At 40.8% G+C, this 19,102-nt stretch overlaps 1 protein-coding gene across 3 annotated transcripts in view; it reads right to left on the minus strand.

Moving 5' to 3' along the window:
- Positions 1-19,102, minus strand: part of SORBS3 (sorbin and SH3 domain containing 3) — a 1,673,489-nt gene that overhangs the window by 1,598,647 nt on the left and 55,740 nt on the right. The gene's annotated exons all lie outside the window — the stretch shown is intronic.

Genomic DNA, 19,102 nt, shown 5'->3' on the forward strand with positions numbered 1-19,102 from the left:
AACAGTTTCAGTGGGCTATTTTTCAAACCTGCTTTAAAATGAATATGATTGTTAAGACCTGGAAATACTGATGCATTAAGAATCTTGTCACAGATGTGCTTCAAAATCCAATACATTATGAAGATTTCCATTCCTTACATCATACATCCATCACAAAAAACAGAAGTCTTGAGGATTTCAGCAAATTAGTGCATGTCAAAATAAAATGCATTTTTATATTTTCTGATACTAATTGCATAATTGCGTTTTGTAGATTCTTTTTTGCAGACTATGATGTGTCTTCCCTACATAAAAACTCTAAAGTGACAGCAACCAAGATAAATCACGCATCTGGATTTACAGTAAAAATTACCAGGAGCTTCATATGACCTTTCCTTATTTACACAAAAAAAGACTATTACATTAGAATTAAATCTACATTGTTCATATGTACTGCATACATAACTAGCTTTGACTGCACTGATGTTAGTTGAACCCTCAAGCATATCAATACATTTTTTCTTGTTGATTAATAATGGCTTGTCATCTACAATTCTTTTACTTTACTACTATTCATCCAAATTTTCCAGTTTTGAAAGACTACATCACAAACTATAATGTCTGCTCTATACATCAGCCTCAGGATTCAGAAAAAATGCTCGTAGAAATTGTCAACTGCAGGTATGTCAATTACCACAAATATGAGAAAATGCAGCTTAGAAACAGCCTCATTATCAGCTCATTTGCATGTCTCTGAATCACATTTTAGGTTACATTAGCACTGTCACACTTAACAGTAATAGAGTTCTTCCTTAGCAAACTGTTCATCATGTTGGCAAAGGCAACCCCTTACACTCTTTCACATTCAGATACCACTGCATATTCCTCAAAAATGTCCGTTCATTAACAAGCCCACCCCCCACCTAACAGTCAACACTCACCCTTTCACCCACACTCCTATTCACTACCCATTTCCTCCAGTGCAACTGCCCAGGTACACACACGTATGTTAATTTCCTACAGAAATGCACACTCATATCCCCACCCCCGACTCACCAGTTTCAGTGGTGGCACTTAAAACCAGTAGTCAGTTAAAATGCACAGGTATTCTCCTTTTGAGACGCCTCTGTGTAATCACACACAGGTATCATATATTGGGATGAATTAGTAAGGCAGTGCTAGGCCAGTCAAACAGGCAAAATGTAGGCAAAACACAAACTGCTTTTAGGAGGAAGACTTTTTGATATAGGTTTATTTGAATATTGCTTGCAGTTTTATCTTGCATCTGCCATCTTGTCTTCTTGTTTTGCTTCTTAAATAAGCTGCCCAAGATTTATAAATGAATATGTAAATGCAGTAGACAGCTGTGGTCAAATTTAGTGAAGGCTACTAGATTATACACTTGGTACTGACATATGTATCCCTCCATAGAATGTCCTGATGACACACTGTAGATGTGAGCTACCAGGAGAGGTTTGGTAGTCAGTGGAAGTCAGGTGCCTGAGGTTCTTAGCATTGCTGGCTAAAATGCAAGGCTTCTGATGTGGGATGTTTCTAAGTTCAACATATGTTTTATTAGGACGCATCTACAAGCACACATACTGGCAGCACTGATTTCTGCTTTGTTTGATAATGCATTAGTATCTCATCATTACTGAGGGTGGTCTCTTAATATGCATTCAGGCATCACATGTCAGTCCTGTAAGGCAGATGAAGTACGATACTTTCTGAAACCCACTCTGACTGAAAAATACTGAGGTGAGACCCTTACTGCAATGGCATGCATACACCAAATGCACCAGTGAATGCTTTTTGGAATAATTTGTCCACTTTGTTCAATGAGATGTGTTGTAATTTAAATTTTAAAAAGGACTGCCATATTTACAGACCTTTTATTTTAATAAGTTACAAATTCTAGCATAGCTTTTATTTTATTTAGTTACAAATTATGTTGACTGGCCTTTTTTTTTTTTTTTTTTTTTTGCTTTAGCCTGTCTTTTCATTACTATAAAATATGCTCTTCAGAAACCTCCATTACCTAGTGTGGTTAAGACAGCTATGCTTGGAAGAGGACATTGTTCTGCAAATTGGTATACATTTTCAAAAATACTGGCTATGCCCCTGGCCACTCCTAAACTTTTTAAAAGGAATTTACTAATTTGGCACTTTCTGGATTTGGCACTCATTTCTTAAGTAGTTTTACAGAGAAAAAAAAAACAAAATAACTAGGTCATTAAATGTTCAGATAAAATTTAAAAAGAATGTAAAGATTCACCTATCGAGCTTCACTTTTCTCATTTTCAATTTCTTGACACCCATTTCTTGCGCAGGTTACAACTTTATTATGACTGGAGACCCAATCATAATTCTCCATGAAATTATCTACACTTAGAATTAGTAAATTGTAAGAACAATTTAGAAAATTAACCTTCCGAACAGCCTTGGTATTGTTTTCCTATTTCTGTTCAGTGTTACTCTTAGCTTCAATGTTTAAAATATTAGATCTTGCTCAAACCCACATTTTCCAAGAAGAAACCATGAACTGTAGTCTTGAAAATGTTACTTAGCATCTGCTTTTATTGCTTAACTACCAATTGTAATTTTTTAGCACTTGCTCTCTGCCACTGGTTACCTCACTGAGGTGAAATCCAGACAAATCCTTCCACAGGTAAAGGACAGATCTATGAGCCTTGCCATCTCCAGTGAAGACAACAGCTCTATGAATCCCTCCACCCCCAGTGAAGGTGAGCGCTCTATGATCCCTTCCATCTGCAGTGAGGATGAGCATGCTAGGATCCCTTCACCCCCCCCCCCGTGACAGTGAGAGCTCTACAACCCCTTCCACCCCTAGTGAGGGTGACAGCTCTATGACCTATTCCACCCCCAGTGAGGGTGAAAGCTCTACGATTCATTCCACCCCCAGTGAGGACAAAAGCTCTGCGACCCATTCCACCCACAGTGAGGGTGACAGCACTACGACCTACTCCACCCCCAGTGAATTTGAGAGCTCTATGATCTATTCCACCCCAATGAGGGTGATCGATCAATGGCCTATTCATCTCCTGACTCAGGGGGACAGATAATCAGTCTCATTCCTTTTGAGGAGAGAGTGTGGAGAGCCAACAGAGCTTCACTCATGTGAGGCTGCCTCTCCTGCTTTACCGGTCTCCTTCCCCGAGCAGCTGGTGGCTACTGCTGAAGCCAATATTATAAGGAAGGCTCACTTTATGCGTCTCTGCAAGCACCTGGACTGCCCTACCTTGTTTACATGTTGAAGCACCTGGACTGCCCTACCTTGTTTACATGTTGAAGCACCTGGACTGCCCTACCTTGTTTACATGTTGCATGAATCACTGGAGCAAATCAAGTGCTACAAGCAGTCCCTAAATCCTCGTGTGAAGTACAGTAGTGCAGCAGGTCCCAGAACCTTTTTCCACCCAGTATGGGTGAGCTGGCGTTGAGCAGCCACTCCCATCTTCCCCATCTCAATCCATCCAGTGCCCGAGCCACTAGTCCCAGTCAGGTTGTCACCCACTATGAGACAGGGTCAATGCTATGTCTAATTTCTTAATGTTTTGGAAGTATGATTACCCAGATTTGATTCTAATCTTTCTACTAAGGAGCTTTTAAATTATTTCAATTTTTGAAATCTTTCTTTTCTAATATGGTGATCATAATATATTACTAAATTTTAATTCTGTTTTCACACAGTTGATGAATACATTTTATTTATGCTTCCTTTCATAAATGGGAATAAAAATGCATACATGTACTCCCTATGACAGCCCAGCCTGCTGAGACAATTACTGGCAAACACTACAGTAATATTTAGATACTGTGTAGGGAAGAGATGTGTACTATGGTCAGAGCAGCTCAATACCATACAAGATCCCTCACTACTGGATACACCGATATCCATTTCTTCTATACTATCCTGACAATGACTCATTCTACGTGTGGATCATCATGTATTATAAATATAATATCACTACTACCCCAAGTATTAAATCCCAAGTCAAGTAAAACTAATAATACTACCCTAAATATTTTTATTTATTATTTATTTATTGGCATTTGTTTATTGGGAAAGTCCACTGGGCCAAGCTAGCCCATTTTCAGTGAAGGGCCAGACAGAAAAGCTCTAATTTAACAAAATAATGCATAAAATTACAAAAAAACATTTATAAAATTACATAGAATTAAATATGAATGAATAAAACAACATATAAACTGGAAAGTTAGACATAGTAAGAGTACAGAGGCACAATAAAACTTGAAAATAGTACAGAGCATGATACAGTGATTTCAGAATTAAACAATCAAAGAATCACTCTTTTCACATATTTTTTTCTCATCGATCTTTATAAACCACTTGTGTGTATACATCTATGTTTGTTACGCCACTGATGGACATTCCTCAAACCTGGTTTTATCTTTCTCCTCCTCTCTGCATCAACCCCTTTCCTGCTTTTCCTTTCTGGAACCAGACTGCATATTAATAAATCACCTTTTCCTACTTGCGTGTCCTCTTAAAAAACTTTTCATATTTAAAACATCAACAACCCTTCTCCTGTAACTATATTGTTCCAAATAATGTCTAGTCCGCACCTGCCTGTCCAGTTGTGGGTTATCAGCCAGTAATAAAATCGGTGCTTTTGTCTTGCTTCTCCAACTCTGTCTCCTTTCCCATTCTAACACACGTACACAGCAAGTCTACCTTGGGTCTCATGCTGTTTTCAAACCATGGACCATCCCGCCCATTTTTCATCACTGAAGAGAGTTGTAGTCTGGAATTTGTGATAGGGATTTTCAAATTTTAAGCCATGTATGACGAACAATACAGATACTAACATTCTCCAAACAGGTAAAAACTTCATTTTTTTAAATCCACCCCAATGACACGTTTTATCCTGCTTATTTGTTTATATCTTTTGAAAGGTCTGAAAAAGGCACTATGTGGATTCTTGTTCACTGTTGTAATCCAGGGGGGCGGGGGTGCGGTTAAGTCTTACCAGATGCTGCACACTCTGGCTAACATCGCATCTCACTGCAGGAATTAAAGTACAGAGTCCCCTGCATGTATTCATGTCCTTTAATCTGTCCGGGGCATATATCTGTGCTTAATAATCGACTGGCTTGTTGTGCCCAGTCATTGACGTATAAATGTAATAATTTAAGTGCTACTGTAACACCAGTATTGTACTAAAAAGGGTCTACTTTCCATGGTGATTGAGTAAAATTATGTGTCAGGAGGTGCCAAAAGTTTATACATATGTACATGCCCTGCCAAATATCTCCCATTCTTTACAAAGTTAAGACAACAGTAAGGTAACACCCCACTAAGAGACAAGAATAATAAATATCCAAGTGTGGTAGAGAGAGAAAAACAGTACAATACATTATAGAGTTCAATTAACCCTGAAGCAGATGCATCAAAATTTAAGGCCATGTAGCATGCAGCTTATGTACTAAGGCAACTTCCAAAGGCCTAAGGCAAGTAAGACCAACTGCACTGTCCATTCCACTTATGGGAAGAGAGGAATGATGGGTACGGGGAGCGAAAAGGGACAAAAGGTTTGAACAGATCAGTAGGCCATGACATCCAAATGAATTAATAGTAATTATCCAAACAAAGGAAAAAAAGACCAAAATAATCAAGCCCCCTGCATTCTCCAACCCTGAAAAAGTATATACACATGCACACACGCATACATACACTAAAATTCATAGTCACATAACAGTGGGATAGAGGAGGAACCCCATCAGTAATATCACAATGGTCTTACATAAGCAGTGCATCTACTGTACTAACAGTGGAGCCTGTTTAGCAATTAAAAGCCAAAGAAGCTAAAAGCAAATAGTACAGGGCAAACAGATTCACGACAACAAGTTGTGTGCTACTAAAAGGAATTGGTAAAACGCACAAAATGAAGGACAAACCACACTGAAATCCAAAATAAAGGTTAGCACTTTCATTTACTGTGTTAAGCAAACTTCATCAGACAAAAAAAAAATCAAAAAGAACTGTTTACCCCAAATCATAATGCTTTGGGTCTTATTAGAGAAACAGAATAGTTTTAACAGATGGAGTTTTAATATATTCAATCACACTAAACTGCATCACTTTTTCAAATGCTAAATTATCACTTAAGACTTGTACACACATACACTAATAAAAAGAAAAACCCTATTAACATTTTTCATGTACATACATTATGTATTACATAAGTATTTTCTTTCCTTATAACTGTCCAACATTGCATAAATTGCCCCAATTCCTGCCTTCCCTAAAATCTCACTGCCCCTCCTACTGAAATTTATTCTGCATTCACTGCTCCACAATTTCAATTGATTTCTATGTAATTTGTCCATCTGTTTTCTGAAGATTCGTTCCCAGTTCTCTCTTCTATAATAATCAATAATTCAAATGCAGTTGGTTTAGACTCCTATTTCTATTTTCTAGTAACTGCATTTTTGACAGCTGAACGACAAACTTAATAAGGCCTTACTATGTCTAGGAAGTTCAGATCCTGTGTCCCAGCTCAAAAGAATTATTTCCTTAGTTACAGCCATTTTCTCCCACAACATTTCTGACAGAGTACTGTGCAAAGAATTTTTAAAGTATGTCAATTTGTTCCCGGTTACCATTTTTATTCCAATAGCACATTTGCAATCTACCTGAGGAAAAATTTGAAATCTATTTGGGGTATAAAAATACCTATGCAAAGACTTCCAAGCAAAAATCCCAAACCTTCTGAACTTGCTGCATATTTGCGAGACATACACGTCCCTCATTGTAAGCTGCTTTTCCAGTCTCTTCCAATGTTTTCAGCCCCTGATGGATTACAACAGTTCCCATGTACTATTTTACATGTCATTCCAATTATCCCTTTTTAACAGTACCTTCTGTTCTAGATTTCATTAAAAAAAACTCAGCCTGAGCAAGTCTTTCACTTGGGCTTCCCAGTCCCTTTCTCTTTGCCTATAGTCAAATATCAATCGGGTAGGGAAGGCAGTCTCTTAACCTGGAATCGAAACTTTTTCTTGGCTTTATCCCACTCGATTACCTTTCCATCTCTAGTTATTTGTTCCAAATACCTTGGTTCTTTTTCCATTTTCTCCAGTAAATTCCAGCCTCCTCTTGCTACTTTCTGCACACCTACTTGCAGTCATCCCTATTGGCAAAATCTCCTCTCTCTATTCCCATGTTAGCTAAATTCTTAGAATACTTTCTGCAATATTATGAACATATTATGTATTTTAGATGTTATTCTCCTTAAAGATCTGCATGTACTTCCCCAGCTGCTTCATCACCACCCCTTTCCACTTTGGTTGTATTATGTATATCAGCCTTAACTGTGTAGCTCTAAAATATCCCTTCACACAGATAATCCTAAAGCCCTTTGTTCTTTACCCATGCAAAATGGGTTTCTATGTTGAATCTCTCCCTCTCGCTCACTTCCTCCCTAATAGTAGTCAATTCCATCTACAATTTTATTCTCAATTCCTCCTTTATGTACTGTTCCATCTGCCCACAGCTGCATGCCTTTTACCCCTTCTTCCAACTTACATGACTGTTTCTATTCTCTCTTTTCTCACATCTTGCTTTATTTAGGCCCTTTAAATGTTCCCTTAATGGCATCTCACCTGTTTACACAGTATGTCCTTAGCCACCACATACTTTCCCAAGCTCTATGTTATTCATCCAGGTTAACAGCCTGTCATTTAGAGTTTCCATTTATTGTCATTCCTTTGTACTGCTCGACTCCCCCCACATAAAGGAACATCTTAAACCAATGCTGCATGACCTGATAACTCTGCATCTACTTAGGTCTACCTCCACCACGACCCGATAATCCCTGATCTGCTTAGGTCTACTTCCACCATGACCTGATAAAGATAAGTAAATCAAGGGTTATCTCTACCACTCTTCTGTTTCACTTTTATTGACCAAGAATCAGTGCAGCCTAAATAGCCTGCTGTCTTGAGCCCTCCATCAAGTACACTGCACCTTTCCTTAATCTTCTTCTCTCCAACACTCCTCTCACCTTTCCATCTGCATTGTTACAACTTCGTTAAACACTATACATTTCCTCTCTTTCCATTCTTCCTGTCTAACTTAATATACAAGTCAACTTTACCATCATCAATAACTTGCACTTTTACCCTGCCATGAAACTTTCCCCACTCTTCAAAGAGACGCTTAAATTCTCTTGCATCCTGGTTGGTGTGTATGGAGTCTCTGTTTTTCAAACCCAGCCCTCCAATTCACTGCATTACAGAGGAGCATCCTGTGCAAACACATCTTGACAACCAGCATCAACAGTTATCCCTCTCCAGGGGGAACTGCCCTCTCGTGTCTTCTCCTTACATGATCCACTTAAACGTCCAAGAATTCTTTTATTTGTAAACATTTAGTCTCATATCAGCTGTATCCTGTCAAAATCCTATATCCTCCCTTTCCTTTTAAAATGTAAGGCTTGCCCTCCTTTCCATGGATGTGGTATTCCCTCCTGTTACCTTTCATTAGGCTAACCCTTCCATGCACTTCTTTGTGTTCAAGCCCCTCCTTTGCCCTTAGAACCTCCTTTCTGGGTTAGATATGCCTATCACCCTCACTTCCTCAGCCCTAGAGTGCTGACAGTGCCTAAACTAAATATCCTCTGTGAAAACACTCCTGCATCAGCCGGAATCACCACCCCAGCCAGCCACTACCTTTGCTCCTTCACTGCCCCTCAAAGTCATCAATTTGCAGTCTAATTTCCTTCTTTGGTCTTCTCATATTCTGCTCAGTTTTTCTTCTCTATATTAATTTACCCTTGTACACCTTTTTTAAGCTCTTTCATCACTCTCCTGCATCATCCTATGGCCTGGTAACCCCTCTGCTGAGCCCAATAGTAACAGCAAAACTGTAGGTTTAGCTACTTCTGTTGATAAGCATTTGCAAAAAGAGGTGGAAAAGGGCAGCTCATACATCAGAGACTCATTTGTTTTTTTAACAAAAATAGAAAATTTAGAAGTTAGTGAAAAAGACTTTCTAGTCACAGTGGATATTAAATCTTTATACACCGTTATTCCCAATGAGGAGGATATGGACACAGTAAGAGGGGAGCTGGTTAATTCTAAGCTTTTTGCCACTAAGACTATACAGTTAATTACAGAAGCTATAGACATAATCCTCAGTTACTACTATTTTGAGTTTAACAATAACATGTACTGCCAAACAGAGTTGGCCATGGGTGCTGCCATGGCACCGAGTTATGCAAATATTTTTATGCATGCGTGGGACAAGACACATTTTCAACAGCATGTATCTGAACAATATTCTCTTGTATAAACGCTTTACTGATGGTGTGTTTTTGGTGTGGAGTGGGACACTGATACACTTGAAAGGTTTCATAAGCGCATCAACACTTTACGTTCTTTTTTTAAAATATAACAGAATATAGTGACGACAGTATAAATTATTTAGATGTGACAATATCGAAAGAAAATGGTAACCTTATCAGCAAGACGTACAAAAAAGAAATGCATCATTTTTTTTCTCAGAATATTCTAGTATGCAACCCACCAGAACGAAGCAAAATACAGCGAAGGGGCAGCTAATGAGAGCAAATAGGCTCACCTTAAAGGACCAGGACTTTCTGAACGAAAGTAAGAGCATATGCAACAGATATATACACAGTGCTTATCCAGTGGAGATGGTAGAAAATAAACTGAAAGTAGTATGCAGTATTAGGAAAAATGAAGTCAATCAGAACATGAACAACAAAAATGTTGATTATTGTTTGGCTATGCAAGTAGCAAGCAGTACAGATTCACTAGACTAAGAAAATAATCAGAAGAAACTGGGTTATTATTAGCAGTTGTTCAGAAATAACTAAAGCAGTTGGCGATAAGTTTATATTTGTAGAGAAAAAGAGGCAAACCTTTTAAGAACTTTTTCAGAGAAACTTAAGCTTACAATTGAATGGCAGTGTAAAAACAGGAATGTTCAAATGTCTCGACTGTTATTTTTGTAGTTCTTTCCACACTGCAATAGAAGAAATAAGGATGAGCAACATGTTAGTCAAAATCAGAGGCAGATTTACTTGCAAATTTAAGTTTGTTGTATATTTAGCTCTATGTACGCCATGTCAGTCATTTTATGTTGGTAGAACAACCAGAGAGCTTTACAAGAGACTATATGAGCACAGATATGGAATATCAGCTGGTAATGACAAACATGGTTTAAGCAAGCATTATATTTCATCCAAATGTAAAGTGGATTTTAAATTTATTGCATTAGATTCTGCTGTATGGTATGTCAATAGGTTTGATGCAGAGGAGGAATTAGGGTGGAAAGAATATTTATGGCAAGTTAAACGTAATGCTAGTTATCCACCAGGGTTAAACAACAGAGAAGATTTTGTTGCTTACCTGAAACACAAAGGGTTAAAGGACTAAACTAGTTTAATCACATGACTAGGTATTATATAAATGCGTGGTGATGCAAAAAGTACAGTTTTGTACCTACTATAAATGTAGATCTTAGAGTGTACACCCTGCTGCAGTCATCACACTTGGGTTATCCTGTCATCAGGCGGTCCCGCAGTCGGCCGGAATACCAAAGTCTTGGTCTGGTGTGGATTGCTGTCGCTTCTTGTGCCAGGGGTATATATAATGCATCCGACGCCATTTTCTTCAGTTTTTCTTGCCCCAGATGTCAAGTGCCCCCAAAAAGGTGGTCAGTAATTAGTACCAAATTAAGTAATTTTTGCACAAACACAAAATCCCTCCAGCTATAAGCAAATACATCAGGAAGGTATTGTAGAGATTTAGTCAGTTAGATCAGAGGGGATGGAGGGAGGGTAACCTGGACTGCAGCAGGGTGTACACTCGAACATCTACATTTATGGTAGGTACAAAACTGTATCTATGTTCATTGTGTTACCCTGCTGCAGTCATCACACTTGGGTAAAATCCCAAAGCTATGGATGGGCGGAGGAGTTATAGAGGGTTAGAAGAGGCGGCCCTGCAGAACTGCAGTGGCGAAGCCAGCCCTAGTCTTAGAGTAAAGTGGTAAGTGATGGTATTTGGTAAAGGTGTGTACTGAACTCCAAGTTGCAGCTTCCAAACTCTCCTTGGTTGGAACCCCCCTGAGGAAGGCTGTAGATGTAGCTGTTGCCCTGGTAGAGTGGGGCCTAATGACAGCAGGAACTGGTTTTCCATGATGGGTATAGCAAAAATGAATGCAATGTCCTATCCATTTGGAAATGGTTTGTTTTGACATAGCCTTCCCTTGTGAATCTGTAGCATAGGATACAAAGAGCTGGTCAGATTTTCTGAAAGCCTTAGTTTTATCCAAGTAGTAACGAAGTTGCCTGTGAATGTCCAAGGAATGCAGGAGTCATTCTCCTTTGTTCTGTGGGTTTGGGAAGAAGGTGGGTAAGTGAATGGTTTGATTTAAAGCCATACTGGAAACCACCTTAGGCATGAAGGAAGGATTACTTTGTAGAGAAACTCTGTCTTGATGGAAAATGAGGAAAGGTTCCACTGCCATTAGTGCCTGCAGCTCTGAGACTCTTCTAGCTGAAGTTATTGCTAGCAGCAGGGCAGTCTTCCATGATAGGAACTGTAGATCTGCAGAGAAAGCTGGTTCAAAGGGAGGTAGCGTGAGTTTTTCCAGAACAAAATTGAGGTCCCATGTTGTTCCAGAAAAACATCCATAACTGCTTGGGAAAGAGGAGCTGGCTGGATGCTTAGGTGATTTGCAATGCAGCCAGATTTAAGGTTTTTAGCTGGCTGTGAAGAATACTGATTGTTTTGCTGTGTGAGCAAATGGGCAATTTGTGGTAAAATCCAAGGTGGGCCCTGGGCCATATTCCTCAGTAGTGGGTACCAGTGCTGGCGTGGCCAGTCTGGGGCTATGAGTATCAGTCGTGGTCGCTCCTTTCTGACTTTCAGAAGCACCTTTGTGAGGACAGGCAATGGAGGGAAGGCATATACTGTCAGGTTTTTCCAACTGAATGAGAGTGCGTCCACTTTCCAAGCTTGATGGTGAAGTGTCCTTGTAGAAAATTTTGTTAGTTGATAGTTTTGAGGAGTGGCAAACAGGTCTATGTCTGGAAGGCCTCATTTTTGAGTTATCATTGCAAATACTTGTGGATCCAGTTTCCACCCCTGGGGATCCATGATGTTTCTGCTGAAGTCGTCTGCCAATGTGTTCTTTTTTCCTGGCAGGAATTGAGCTTGTAACTGAACTTGGTAGGCCAGAGCTGTGTTCCACAAGGTCATTGCTTGCCTGCTTAGAGGGTAGGAGTGTGTACCCCCTTGTTTGTTTATGTACCACATTACTGTGGTGTTGTCCGTCCTTATTGTAAGTTGCCCTAGATGTAATAGATTCTTGAAGGCCGTCAGGGCATTCTGTACTGCAAGCATGTCTTTTTGATTGATGTGCAGATTCCTTTGATCTGCAGTCCATACGCCTTGTACGCACTGTCCTGCCATGTGTGCCCCCCAGGCGTAGTCCGATGCATCTGTTGTCAGTTTGCCTGGTTGGGGGCAAGGTGAAAGGCTGACCCTTGTTGAGGTGACATGCCAGTGACCACCATAGAAACTCCTGTTGTAGGCAGGGAATGAGATATCATTGTGCCCAAGCTGTGGCTGTGTTGAGACCATACGCTGTAATTTCCTCATATGCAGCTTTGCAAATGGTATTAGTAGTATGCAAGATGCCATGAAGCCCAAGGCCTGCAGAATTTTTCTTGCAGGTAGTTGGGTCTTTGTTGCCATTGTTTTGAAATATTGAGTCAGTTGTAGTTGTTTGCCTGGCGTCAGATAAGCCTTCTGGGCCGTTGTATTCAAGCTGGCACCCAGGAATGTCATATTTTGTGAGGGTACTAGTTTTGATTTCTTTTCGTTTACTGTGTACCCCAGGCAACTTAGAAGATGTTTTACAAAAGCCAGATGCTGTAAGAGGATGCCCTTGCTTTCTGCTTGGATGAGGCAGTCATCCAGGTATGGGTATATTTGAATTCCTCTGTCTGCAGTATGCAATTACTGGTGCCAGGCATTTTGTGAAGACCCTGGGCGCAGTAGATAAGCCAAAGGGCAGTGCAGAGAATTGGTAATGGGTTAAACCTGCAATGAAACGGAGGTATCTTCTGCAACTTTGTCTGATAGGGACATGCAGGTATGCCTCCTTGAGGTCCAACGTTACTAGCCATGCTTTCTTGCCCAACATGGGAAGTAGCTGGTGTAGTGTTAGCATCTTGAATTTGGGTACTTGTAAGAAGGTGTTTAGAATTGAAAGGTCCAGAATTGGTCTCCAGGCATTGTCCTTTCTGGGAACTAGAAAGAGTCTCGAGTAAAATCCTTGGCCTTGCTCTCGAGTAGGTACCAGTTGAATGGCTCTCATGTCCACGAGAGCTGTAATTTGTTTTTGTGCCTCTGCCCATTGATTTTGTGGCAGGTTTGGCATTCCTCTTTTCATTGGCAAGGTGTGAAAATGGAATCTGTATCCTCGTGAAATTATGTCTAGGACCCATGTGTCCTTTGTGACAATGTGCCAGTTGTCTGAAAAAAGTGCGAGTTTTCCTCCCAAGGGGGCTGCCAAGAGAGTGTTGCTTGGCCAGATGAGGTGCAAGTCATTGAGTTAGCCTTCTGGTAGTTTGGGACCCGTCTTCTCCTCCCTTCTGTGCTGCAGTGCCCCAGTGTCGAGGTTTGTACTGGGCTTGTGGTTGTGCCCTGCCTCTTGGAGATCTGTATTTACCCCTCTGTGGTCTGTCAGTAGCTGGAAAGGACCAATTTTTTGTTGGCCACTTTCTGCTGAAGCGAGGGGGCTGTACCTGTAGGAAATCTTTGACTGTCTGCATAGATTTTTGCCTTATCCTCCATTTTCTTTAAGACTTCTTCTGCTTTAACTCCAAAAAGAACATCCTGCTGTAAGGGAGCATCTAGAAGCTTTGCTTTAACATGATCAGGCAGAGTTTGTTCCTTTAACCAAGCAAGCCTACGTATAACAGACCCAGTGACAGCTGCTCTGCAGGAAGCCTCCAAAGAATCAAACCCACATTGTAAAGTATGTTTGCCCACCTGTTCAGTTGCATGCAACAGATCCTGCATTTCTTTCAATTCAGACTGTTGAGGGAGTGTGCTCATTTTTTGTTTTAACTGAGACATTAGAAAATGCTGATATTTTAGCATGTGAAACTGGCAATTTAGTGCCCTCATAGCTAGAGTGACTGAGGTGTAAACCTTTTTCCCCCACCTGTCTAGTGCTCTGGAGTCCCTTTCAGAGGGTACAGGATTTTTTGCCATAGAAGCCTTAGCCCCTTTGGGACCCTGGAAGACAGTCTCTGGATCAGCAGCAGGGCTTTTATAAAGAAATTTGTGGGAATCAGGCACTCTATAGTATCTGTCAGGTTTGGCCGGAGCAGGAGGCAGAGAATCTGGGTTCAAACTGGATTCTAAGTAAACATCATCCACAAAGTCTAAAACTGGGGGGATGGCAAGTGGTCTGTGCTGGGAGAGTAAAAGAAACTCTCTGCGCCTTTTCTTTGAGTCAGAGTAGTCCTGACCTTCCCAGTGAAAATGTTCCCTCATAGTGTGTAAAGTTTCCCCAAAGGAGTAGTCTTCAGGGGGAGAAGCTGAGGGAATAGAATCCTCAGCATCAGAATCTTCATAAGGAGAGGAGGAGTAATCTTGGTCCTCAGAGGAGCCTGAGGAAATAGACACTTGTTCAGAGGAGGCATAATCTTCCTCTTGTCTAGGCCTTTGGCTGGTGGAGTTTGGGAACCCCTGATTAAGGAGATCAAATCTTCAGCCATTTTGAGCATCTGTTTCTTAGGCATGGGGCCTTGAACTGGGGACTGAAGTGCAGTCTTTTTAGGTTTAATAGGAGTCTTAGTCTTAGGATACATTTTTATGGTGAGCGTCGTCGGTCTGAAGACGCCTTCAGAAACCGAAGGTGTTTCTGCAGCACCGACATCTTTTTCAGCAGTGTCGTCGGTAGGGGCTAAACAAAATGGCTGCGTCGGCCTAGTACTTTCCTCCAAAAGTTCCGAAGCGGTCTCGGGTTCCAGATCTGCGGCAGTCAGGGGCTGCGTCGGAGCCTCACTGAAGACCGGTGAACCGGAGACCGGACCAGCCGAGGCCTCGGAGTCTGGCTTGGGTCTAGGCTGCCTGTCCTTATCCTTGCGTTTTTTTGTGCATGCCAGTAGTCTGTTGCTCCGATGGCATAGTGTAGTTAAATTTTCTACCGAAGAAGTGTCGTGCGAAATCAAAGCGTCTTTTTATAGTACGCTTATTAAACCTAGCACAAAAACGACAACTAGTGACATCGTGGTTTGGGCCTAGGCAAGGTATGCAGTAAGAATGAAAATCCTCATGCGGTATTTGCTTCCCACAAGAAATACAATTGTTAACTTTTTCTGACATCGGTCTGAGGCAAGAAAAGTTTCCCCAACGGGGTACTTAGCTTTATTGAAGACTTCGGATCTGAGATTAGACTTCGAAAATCTCAGGAGTCGGCTGACCGGCACTTGCAAACTGCTTCTGCTTCGGGCACTGCGCGGCAAGAAAGACTGAAGAAAATGGCATTGGATGCATTATATATACCCCTGGCGCACTGACATCAGGGAAGAAGCAACAGCAACCGACGCCGGACCAAGACTTTGGAATTCCGGCCGACTGCGGGACCACCTGACGACATGATAACCCAAGTGTGATGACTGCAGCAGGGTAACACGATGAACATTGTATTCTGTCTGAAGAAGCCTCAAGGTTAGAGACGAAAGCGTTACCTGAATACTTATTTTATTGTTTGCGATTATTAAATAAGTTCTGGGTTTTTGTCGAAAGATTTTACTCTTCTAACATATTCTGGAAGAATCACACCAAGTTCTTGTAAGCAAGTAAAACAGCTTTATTTTACATGCATGGAGATCTGCTACATGATAGTAATATGCCAGCAGTCTCGCTACTTGTACTTTGAGTTCTGCTTATATAGACCCTCCTGCACGTACATACACGTAGCACACAGAACATAAATTAGAAGTGATAGTTTGATTACTTGTTTTTACCAGCCAGTACCACAGTTATTCTTGCACCATTAACTTTATCAGCAGTTTAAGATTAACTCCTGCATTCCTCAGTGATCAACATTTTCCAGAACATTTCAGTTTGCGTGAACATTTTTCTGCTTAACCCTTTAAATACAGAATACAAAACATGTTGACTTCAGTATTTTTCCACATTTCCCCTTACAACATTTTGTATACTGTTTATTTTACACAATCCCAGATCGTTGTATACCTTCTCATAATCAGAGAAATATGCTTTTGTAGCATTGGCAGAGATAACCTTCGATATTATCATTTTGATACATGGTATGCAACAGCAGCCAAGCAGCAAAAATATGATTGCACCAACACATACAGCAATTAAAATGTTCATCAACACAGAACCCCAGTTTCCAAACAGGTTTTGGAAAAAGTCAGTCAAGGGGTTTGAACCAGGTTTAGTCAGTTCAGAAACTTGTTGAATTATTTTTCCTTCACGCTAGGGTGAAATCGAGCGCCACGGTTCTGCAACACTACTGTTCTCATCGCTGTTAATTCGTCCATCACCAATTCTAGCACTGAAAATGTCACATTACTCAGAGTCTCTAACAGTTTTGACAGTTTTCTCAGTTCTCAGATGGATTTTACTGTCCCATACGCTGGCAAAATACCAGCCCAAGCAATTACATCATCGCCTAGGTCCATATGTGAGAGTCCTTTGCTGCTGCGTGTGCCAAGTCATGGTGATAAATCCATGACGCATCAATGTTACCTACGGGATTAATAGGTTTATTAAGAGAACGTGCATTTCGTATTTTATCTTGAGGTAATACATTTGCATCTGATACCTGGTATCAGATATCCCAAAAAACAACTTCCTGACCAGCCATATGGTAACCATTTATATGCTTTCCTACCACAAATAAAATAACAATCATTTGTTTTGATGGTAATATTGGTTGCAAATTCATAACTCCCATTTGGCTTTAGCCCCTTAAATAACAGGCCATATACATACAGCATTTTTTCAACCAAACTAGTATCATTTACATTGATGTCTTTTTTTATAACTCCAAACTTGGTCTCACACTGCCCTTCTAGGGTAAAATTATGAACTATTGTCATATTACATAGGCTCAGCCCCACCTTAACTTTCCCAATCTTTTGAAAACACACTGTTCCGTTTTGGCACCCCAGAAAAGGCAGCGCCACCTTGTCTCTCAGTGGTACTTCTGTGGTTTCAAACAACAAATTATTCCAAGTATCATTTGTTCCCAGAGGGGCTGTCCCTAACATTAAGCCACTATATACAGTAGGTATTGCAGTACATACCCAACAATTTGAGACATTCATTGAGGATGCATATGCATATTTAATCGCTTGATATGTATTAAAGTTTGGATGCCAGCTGGTGTGTTTGTCCCTTTGAATGGCTAGCTTCATTAAAAACAGAAATGGCCAAAACAGAAATATTGCAATCACAATAGTTATAAACAATAAAACATTGCAATAGAACCATTTTTCTTATTCTCATTATTGTCCTTCATGGCTACTGCTGCTTGAACCTGAAAAATAATCATTCGTTAAACAGCTGTTAGAATTGGTCAGCATTTTCCTCATGTACTCAGCTAACTCCTCACCCCCGCAGGCAACAAGTTTTGCCACTTCTCCCATACAACAACTCAAATTGGGTGACTCCTTTTGAGTTGGGAGTTGTCCGCATGGAAAGGAGGGCTAGAGGTAGACAGGTAATCCAAGACTGATGTGTCTCGCCATGAGTTTTCTCAACTTGCCTTTTAGAATGCCCCACCAACCCTGCTGACTGTGGGTGGTAGGCACAATGGTGTTTCAATTCAATTTGGAAAACTGTAGACAGTTTCTGTATGATCTGATTGACAAAATGCGTGCCGTTGTCAGAGTAGATGCGTAGGAAGTCCAAAGTGTGATTGACCAAAATTTTAGCCACTGATTGAGCATCCGGATGTGTCACCGAAAAGCCTCAACCCACTTAGTAAATGCATCCACTATCACTAACACAAACTTCTTTAGTTGTGCGGGGTCCATTCGATGAAGTCCATACATATTGTATGAAAAGGATAGGGGTGTTGGAAATGATGCCGAGCAACTCTGACCCTCCCCGTGGTATTTAGCACATACTATGCAGGATAGACAAAAACGTTTTGCATATGCAATAAAACCCTTGGTCCAAAAGGTACGGTGGATAATTTTAACCATAGCTGCAGGGCCCAGATGGGAAGGGCCATGCACAACTAGTGCTGCATACCTAAAAAGATTAGTAGGCAAAACATATTTATTATCCGTCCCACATAGATTCCTTTGTTCTGCCTAACACCATACCTAGTCCAGCGTTGTTTTTCCTGTACTGTGCTAAGTTCCTGCATGACTTGTAAGGTTTGCAAATCAAATTTATTTGTTGGTTGTAATTCTGTAGGTGTGGTTTCAAGTGAAAAGGTACTGGACATAGCTGCCTCTTTGGCTGCTTTGTCTGCTAGGGCATTACCAAGTGATACCGAGTCCTTAGCATGGGTATGAGCAGCGATTTACAGATGGCCAAACCCGTGGCGTTGGACGGCTTGTAGTAATTCAAGGATTAGTTCTTTGTGCATAATGTCTTTCCCCGAGGTTGTAACCATCCTATTTTTCCATTGCTGAGCAAACACATGTACCGTAGAGAAGGCATATTGACTATCCGTATAGATAGTGACATTCCTGTCCTCCAAAAGGAGACATGCTCTTGTCACAGCAATCAATTCCGCTGCTTGAGCGGATAAGTTCCCAGTGGTCTTGCCTCTATTATCTGAGTTGCAGTAGTAACTGCATACCCTACCTGCGTGGTGCCTGTTTCTGCTTTGCGTGCTGACCCATCTACAAACAGTGTCCAGTCCGCATGTAGTAAGGGTTGATCTTTAAGATCCGGTCTTGGTAGAACTTTAGAATGTATGAGATCTAAGCATACATGCGGAATACCGTCTTCAGCAACAGGTAGCAATGTCGCTGGATTTAAGGTAGTGCATCTCTCAATTGTCATGTGTGGCTGCGATAACAGCGTAGTCATACAA

The sequence above is a fragment of the Protopterus annectens genome, chromosome 9.part0, assembly GCF_019279795.1.
Source record: "Protopterus annectens isolate FY-2018-M chromosome 9.part0, PAN1.0, whole genome shotgun sequence".
Classification (NCBI taxonomy): Eukaryota; Metazoa; Chordata; order Ceratodontiformes; family Protopteridae; genus Protopterus; species Protopterus annectens.